Raw genomic sequence first — 6,000 nt, forward strand, 5'->3', positions numbered from 1 at the left:
GTTGATAGTAACTTTGTAGTCACTGCACAAGCATACAGTTTTGTCTGCTTTGGGCACTATCACAATCGGGGTAGCCCATTCACTTTTGTCAGTTTTTACTAGCACTCCGTTCTCTCTTAGTTTCTCTAGTTCTTCCTTCACCTGACTTTTCAATGCATAGGGGCCTGGCCTTGCCTTACAATAGACAGGCTTCACGTTGGACTTGATGCGGATATGCTCATCATACCCAGTGATGCCCTTGCAACTGTCTGTGAACATGCTTTCGTACTTGCTCAGCATTGTGTCGAGTCACTTCTTTGAAGCATCTACACTGAAGACATTTTTCCAGTCGAGTTTTAACTTTCTCAACCAGTCTTTGCCCGTGAGAGTTGGCTTGTTGTAGCTCGCTACAATAATAGGCAGCTTTACTGACTGGCCATTGTGTTGAACTGTACATTCCAGTTGTCCACATGTCTCTAAGATTTCTCTGGAGTAGGTTTTTAACTCTACGGTACTCTTTGTAAGTGGCACTTGATTAAACTTCATCTCATGTGTCCTTACTCATGATAGAGCAGTCCGCCGCCATGTCGATACACATCAATATATTGCTCATTGATCAAAAGTTTTGTACGGATGTCTTTCTCACGACTGCTAGCATTGCCGCTAGTGGCATAGATACTGTAGATGCCTAGTTCTTCAACCATCAGGTGTGTTCACTTCAATATTGTGAACTCCTCCCTTTTGTTGGCGCTGCTTTGCATTGCCACTAGAAGGGTTCTTACTTTCTGCTTTAGATCTAGCTCTGCAAGCTGTTGAAATATTGCCTTGCTTCTGGCAGTGAAAACACTTTGCAGGAGTGTGGCGAGTGATTTCCATTGCAGCATTAACAATTCACTGAACTGCTCTCACCGATATGCTTTTGACTCGGTCTCCCAGCTTTAGGTCAGCGAGCACAGGGCTGCTGGGTGAAAGGGACCTGGTGCAAGTTAGGACACGGGCAGCCGAGTTTTGGATCACCTCAGGTTTACGTAGGGTAGAATGTGGGAGGCCAGCCAGGAGTGCATTGGAATAGTCAAGTCTAGAGGTAACAAAGGCATGGATGAGGGTTTCAGCAGCGGATGAGCTGAGGCAAGGGCGGAGACGGGCGATGTTACGGAGATGAAAATAGGCGGTCTTAGTTATGTTGTGGATATGTGGTCGGAAGCTCATTTCAAGGTCAAATATGACACCAAGGTTGCGAACAGTGTGGTTCAGCCTCAGACAGATGTTAGGGAGAGGGATGGAGTCAGTAGCTAGGGAATGGAGTTTGTGGTGGGGACTGAAAACAATGGATTCGGTCTTCCCAATATTTAATTGGAGAAAATTTCTGCTCATCCAGAACTGGATGTCGGACAAGCAGACTGACAATTTAAAGACTGTGGAGTGGTTGAGAGAAGTGGTAGTGAGATAGAGCTGGGTGTCATCAGCGTACATGTGGAAACTGACACTGTGTTTCCGGATGATGTCGCCAAGGGGCAACATGTAGATGAGAAATAGGAGGGGCCCAAGGATTGATCCTTGGGGGACACCAGAGGTAACGATGCGGGAGCAGGAAGAGAAGCCGTTGCAAGTGATTCGCTGGCTACAATTAGATAGGTAAGAATGGAGCCAGGCGAGTGCAGTCCCACCCAGCTGGACGACGGTAGAGAGGCATTGGAGAAGGATGGAGTGGTCAACCGTGGTCAAAGGCTGCAGACAAGTCAAGAAGGACGAGGAGGGATAGTTTACCTTTGTCACAGTCACAAAGGATGTCATTTGTGACTTTGGTGAGAACTGTTTCAGTACTGTGGCAAGGGCGAAAACCCGACTGGAGGGATTCAAACATGGAAATGCGGGAAAGATGGGCCTGGATTTGGGAGGCAATAATACATTCAAGGACTTTTGGAGAGGAAAGAGAGGTTGGAGATGGGGCGGTAGTTTGCAAGAAGGGGGGGGGGGGTCAAGGGTTGGTTTTTTGAGAAGGCGTGATGATGGCAGATTTGAGGGAGAGGTGGACAGTACTGAGGAAAGAGAACTGTTAGCAATGTCAGCTAACATGGGAGCCAGAAAAGGAAATTGGGTTGCCTGCAGTTTGGTGGGAATAGGGTCGAGGGAGCAGGAAATGGGTCTCATGGACAAGATGAGCGCGGAGAGGTCACGAGGGGAGATCGGAGAGAAACTGGAGAAAGATGCGAGTTCAGGGCTAGGGCAGGGGGGGAACCTTAGAGAAAGTTTGGCCTGGTGGACTAGGGGAAGGAAAGGAAGTGGTAGAGGCAGCTGAACGGATGGTCTCAATCTTAGAGACAAAGAAGTCCATGAGCTCCTCTAGCATCCAACTACTTAATCATCATAATCCATAGAACCAACAAGAAGACTGCTTGCATATTCTTTGCTCTTTGCCAGGTCCCCATGATTTTTCACAGCCAAGTCACAGGGATGTGCTCCAAGGTTTTGCAGTGCCATGTTCAGGAAAAAGATAGGATTTGACCATAACTATGTTGTTACCCCATGGCAGAGAAATGGCCACTGTGTTGGGTCTTCAAGCCTCAAACTAAATGGCTTCTAATGCTCTCTGTTCTCCCAAATATCTAAGATTCCCCTTCCTCACTGAATCAGCCTCCGAGATCTCATGTATAGCCATTCTCTTACTCTGTCTGTTTCCAGCCTCCTATTATCTTGTAAAAATAACTTTTCTCCTGATATCTCCTTTAACGCTTCCCTCCTGTTAACTTTAGGCCATTCCTCCATTTTCTCTAAGTCCTTTAATATCTTTTACATTCACTGTCAGGTTCATAATCCCTTCCCATAGCACTATATCATTTTCAAACCATTTTACCATCTGTTCCACGTCCTTTCACGCCCCACATATGCACTCCATATCAGCTTCAAACCCTCCTCCTACCCAGTCCATGTGCATTTCAACCCCCTTCTTCATGTCTCATGGACAAGATGAGTGCGGAGAGTTCATGAGGGGCGATCGGATAGAAACTGGAGAAAGATGTGAGTTTAGGCCTAGGGCAGGGAGGAACCTTAGAGAAAGTTTGGCCTGGTGGGATAGGGGAAGGAAGGGAAGTGGCAGAGGCAGCTGAACAGATGGTCTCAATCTTAGAAACAAAGTCCATGAGCTCCTTACACTTCTTGTCAGAGGTGAGGGTGAAGGAGACAGGGGAGAGGGGTTTAAGACGACAGTTAGCAGTGGAGAATAGAAGCTGAGGTTTCTCTTTACATTCCAGAATGATTCTGGAATAGGGAGCAATTTTGGCAGATGAGAGCAGGACCTGATGATGCTTCATGTGGTCCAGCCAGATCTGGCAGTGAATGGCTAAACCAGTTGTCCGCCATATCCGTTCAAGTCTGCGTCCCTTGGACTTAAGGGAGCGAAGATGAGGGCCTTACCAGGGGGAATGACCAGGGTGAGAGAGGGTAATTATTTTAATAGGGACTAGGGCAAAGGTGGTGGTGAGAGTGTGGTTAAGCAGATTAGTAGCTGCAGAAATGTCATGGTGAATGGAGGGCCAAAGGCTGGACAGTTGGGATTTCATAAGTGCAGTTGTAAGAGTGTTGGGAGAGTTTTTTTTTCCAGGGGCGGACGCAGATAGAAGTAGGGTTGGGGGGAGGCGGAAGGGGGATGTGGGTTGAGAGCGATACGAGGAAGTGGTCAGAGATGGCCTTATCTGCGACTGACACGATGGGAGTAGTGAGGCCACGACAGACGGCAAGGTCGAGAGGGTGGCCGTGAATCTGGGTTGGGGAGTTTACATGGAGGGAGAGATTAAGTGAGGATAGGAAGCCAGTGAACTCAGAGGAGAGCATGCATGAAGAATTGAGATGCAGGTTGAAATCACCGAGGATGAGAAGTCGCTCGGTGCGGAGGCTGAGGGAGGAAAGCAGTGAAGTTATCTCAGTAATAAAATTATGGGTGTGCGGTAGAGAACCAGAACTTTACATGAGGAGAGAGGGGTGGAATAAGGCGAGATGCTCAAAGGAGGAGAAAGTGCTGGAGGATGCCAAGAGAGGCACAGAGGATTCTGGTTCTCTACCGATAAAAATATTATCGAGATATCTTCACTGCTTTCCTCCCTCGGCCTCCGCACCGAATTCTCTGCCCCAGATGGCTGTGAATGCTGAGTCTTTGAGTATATTCAAGGCTGAGATAGATAGATTTTTGGACTCTAGGGGAATCAAGGGATCTGGGGATCGGGTGGGAAAGTGAAGTTGAGGTCGATGATCAGCCATGATCTTATTGAATGGCAGAGCAGGCTCGAGGGGCCATATGGCCTACTCCTGCTCTTACTTCTTATGTCCTTATGAGTAGGGAGACAGACCAAGGTGTGATTTGGTGATGAGAGCCACACCGCCACCATGGCAGTCTGAGCGGGGCAAGTGATGGAAGGTATAGTCAGGCAGGGAGGCTTCATTTAAGGGTGAGGTGTCATCACCCCTTAACCAAGTTTCCGTCACGATAAGCTCATGGATGGCAAGGTCCTTGTTCGCAAGTGAACGGACATTCTGGAGGGAGATGCGGAGAGGGTCGGTGATGGTTGCCCCACTGTCAGCATCCATAGGGTCAGCGCTGGTGGGGATGTGTTGGATGGGGAGATTGGCAAGATTTGCCCCCAGTGGGCGCGCTGGGCGGGAACGTCGGCGAGAGAGTAGGATGGGACAAGTTGGGGTTGCTGTTCATAAGGAGGCAGAGGCGAGTGCCTCGATGGGCCCTTCATAAGATGCCAAGAAGGCACAGAGGGAAGCTGTGGGCTTATCTAAGAGGGAGTCAAGCCTGGGACGGCAGCAGTAGAGTAGGAAGGTCGAAGAGTAATGAAGGATTGGGGTAGGGATTTGGGAGGGCAGAGTATCCGAGAAAGGAGAGATGAAAGGAGGCATGACGACAGGAGAGCGCAGTGAGGGAGGGATAGAGAGAAACAGAAAATAGGGGGGGGCAAGTATTGAATGGCTTGGGTCCAGAGCAGCAGCCAAAGTGCGCACGCGAATGGACACGGAAAAACTCAGGTTACATAGGCCTGTTTAAATTTAGTAATTAATGGAATACATATTTCCTGGTAGACGCAAATACTTTATTCAGAGTTTTCTTGAGATATTGCATTTGCACTTTATGCAGCGTTACAAGATTTCACATATGTTTCTATAGGCTTTACTATCGAGCAACACCGCCATGCCTGAGCTAACGGATTGGAAAAGGACTCAAATCCTTTGCATACAGTATACAGGAAACTTCGCGATATCCGGCACCAACGGGACCAAGCTGCTGCCGAGCTATCAAAATCTATCAGCGCCAATGTTGAAGGATACGGAGGTTTTCATCTCCGTATCTGACAACAAACAATGTTGCTTAGCAACAACTTGTAAACACTCGGCCCGTACCTTAGCAACAGCTTCAGAGACGCTTCCAAGCAACAGAGACGCTTTCCAGAGCCTGACTGTTAAAAAAATGCTAGGAGAAGAAAAAAAACCTAACCAAAACGGCTGCTGATTTCTGCCATTAGATCGAGGTTTCCAGACATACAACCTCCGGATAAACCAAAGTTTCCTGTATTGATCGTACCGCAGAGCATATAATGAACTCTGGTAGTTACACTGTACAATACATAGAATTAATCTATTTTTTCTTTAATGTTGAGTATTCGCCAAATTGACTAACAGTCAACAATAATATAGGTTACCTTTAGGTGTCATCATCATTCTGGAAATAAAGATATACTCCATATGTCATGTGTAAGTTGCCTAGCCAACAGGGAAAAATCAGATACTTGTCTCCTTAAGTGGCATTTTAGATTGAGCTACACAATCGTGCTTTCCTCCTGTTACCCACTGAAGGAACCATTAGGATGAGATCAGCAAGAGATCCACAATGTTGTAGTTCAGGCTTTCTCCCAACAGTTAGATTAAGTCTGCCCTGAACAAAAAACGTAGAAAGACTTGCATTTATATAGCGCCTTTCAGGACCACCGCACTTTACAGCCAGTTAAGTACTTTTGAAGTGTAGTC

Source organism: Somniosus microcephalus, chromosome 8 (assembly GCF_052327205.1).
Source record: "Somniosus microcephalus isolate GS21.2 chromosome 8, FLI_Smic_1.0, whole genome shotgun sequence".
Taxonomy (NCBI): Eukaryota; Metazoa; Chordata; class Chondrichthyes; order Squaliformes; family Somniosidae; genus Somniosus; species Somniosus microcephalus.